Source organism: Primulina tabacum, chromosome 1 (assembly GCF_025594145.1).
Source record: "Primulina tabacum isolate GXHZ01 chromosome 1, ASM2559414v2, whole genome shotgun sequence".
Lineage (NCBI taxonomy): Eukaryota > Viridiplantae > Streptophyta > Magnoliopsida > Lamiales > Gesneriaceae > Primulina > Primulina tabacum.
The window spans coordinates 40877071-40879600 of NC_134550.1; the positions used below are offsets into that span (position 1 = coordinate 40877071).

Consider the following 2530-nt stretch of genomic DNA (forward strand, 5'->3'; position numbering starts at 1 on the left):
TGTGCGCGAAGTCTGCTGGAATAATACTCTCCAATTCTCATGCTTTACCAATTCTTGCCTCGGAATAGGTCCGTCTATAATCACATCAATTTATTAATTAATAATCTCATATTAACAGGACAAAATCTCGGGCATTACATCACCCATCTATATGAATAAACATTCTCATGCCCTCACCAATGCAACGTGGCGTTTATATAACAGACGTTGGTTTCAAGTTTGAGTAACATTTATCCTTGTTTTAGGCTACTGAATCGACTAGTAACATATTTAGAATATGCGTTACACTTCCTAATGAATTTCATAACCTATAGTATATTCTAGGTTTTTATCTTTGCAATTTGCATGGGTATATATATAAAGTAAATGTCATAATTAGTTAAAAACATAAAATATTATTAAAATAAATATTGTTTTTACTTAACAGTCAATAAATCCTAAGTCATAAGTTGTCTCGTTGGACACCAACTCTAACAATCTTCCACTTGCCCTATAGCCAACTACACATAGATTTCGAACCCATTGTTTCACGATGCTTCTCAAACAATAGTCCTGTCAGGGGCCTCGTCAGTGGATCAGCGACGTTATCTGCAAAGACAACTCTCTCTACCGATAAGTCTTCTCTTTCCACGATCTCCCGAATTATATGGAACTTACTGAGTATATGTTTCGATCGCCGATGAAACCTCAGCTACTTCCCTTGCACAACAACACCAATGTTGTCACAGTATATATGGACTGGATCAAATCCTTGAAGAATGACGCCCAACTCTTGAAAAAAATTTCTCATCCAAATAGTATCCTTCGCCGTAACTGATGCATCTATGTATTCGGCATTAGTGGTTGAATCCGTTTTGAAGTCTTGCTTGGAACTTTTTCAAGAGATAACATCACCATTAAGCTTGAATAAAAAAACCAAAGGTTGATTTCGAATCATCCTCATCCGACTGGAAACTAGAATCACGGTAGCCTTCCAACTTTAATTCTCCACTCCTATAGACCATAAACAAATTCTTAGTTCTTCTAAAGTACTTAAGAATATCCTTCATGGTCTTCCAATGAAATGGGCATGGATTCAACTGATATATGTTTGCAACACTCAATGAAAAGGAAATATCTAGTCAATTAGATATCATACCATATCTTTTACTATTTATTAAAGCTAAGCATCTTAGAATAACTACATGGTGTCTTGGTCTGTTTTTTGAAATACCTAAAGTACCCTCGCTCCATCTCTCCACGTTTTACACTCTCCAACCAAATCAGATTATCTTCAGAAACTAAAATTCCATTCCCTTTTTTCAATTTTTAAATCTAGGTTAAATCTCCTCTCCAAACTTCTATCACACAACGCATTCTCTTTGAAGTTAAATCTCCTCTCCCAAACTTCTATCACACGACGGTAAGAACCTTTATCTTTTTTGTTTCTTAATTTTTCGTACGCATTGTTTTGCTTGAAGAGAAATGAGGTCAATATTTCTTTAAAATGATTCTTTTTTTTTTGTTCCTTCACCAGAAATCCCGGATAAAAAGGTACTAAAAATATCTTTTCTTAAATTTGAAATCCGAGTATTTTGGTGAATTTGAGCTTCTTCTCTTTCGGTAATTGCGATTTTTCATTCGTGAAGGTAAAAGCGCATTCAGTTGCTGGTGGCAGTGGGGAGAATAATACCTTTAAAATGATATTGTTTGATGATTTATTTTGTTTGTAGAAATAAAGTGTTCAATAAACTGTACATATTTTTTTAATAGCTAACTAAAATTATAAATTTTTGTTTTTTTTTACAAGAACACCGATTATTTTGGTTGATTCGAATTTAAGAAAAAATATAGGTTGCATTCGTAAATTTATTTAATTTGGTAATTTGTTGGTAAATGAGACTCATTTACCTTACTATCGCAAGACCTGACATTTGTTATGCCGTGCAAGTTCTTAGTCAATTCATGCATGCGCCAAAGAAATCACATATGGATGCTGCTTTACGTGTGCTTCGCTACCTGAAATCTGCACCAGGTTTAGGCATCATGTTGTCAGCGACTAATAATTTCACGTTGCATGCTTACTGTGATTCTGATTGGGCAGCGTGTCCGATGACACGTCGATCAGTTACGGGTTATTGCATCAAGTTAGGAAACTCTTTGATCTCCTGGAAATCTAAAAAGCAAAGCACAGTGTCACGTTCGTCGGCAGAAGCGGAATACCGAGCAACTTGCTGATATCCTTACAAAGGGTTTGAACCGAGAGGAACATTCTTATTTGTTGTCCAAGATTGGTGTCTTGAACCTACACCAATCTTGAAGGGGAGTGTTGACAGTGAGAACAAATATAGGAACTCGTGTTTTACAAAATGCGTTTTTACTTCTTTAGTGTAGTATAAATACCTTGTACACATTGGACTCAAGATTTTCTCTCTGAGTTTCTGATATAAAATTTCTTCTTTCTGGAAGTTCGGCTATGGATGCTTCTTCTTTCCGCGAAATCCTAGCTCACTTTAACAGGATTCCCTCTAAATGGAAGCCGAGTTGAGAA

General features: G+C 35.6%; 1 long non-coding RNA gene across 1 annotated transcript; it reads left to right on the forward strand.

Moving 5' to 3' along the window:
- Nucleotides 1-1157: 1157 nt before the first annotated feature.
- On the forward strand, nt 1158-1722 carry LOC142518874 (uncharacterized). Its single transcript, XR_012813667.1, has 3 exons — nt 1158-1402; nt 1517-1533; nt 1629-1722. It is a non-coding gene; the product is annotated as an uncharacterized LOC142518874 (long non-coding RNA).
- Nucleotides 1723-2530: the final 808 nt, after the last annotated feature.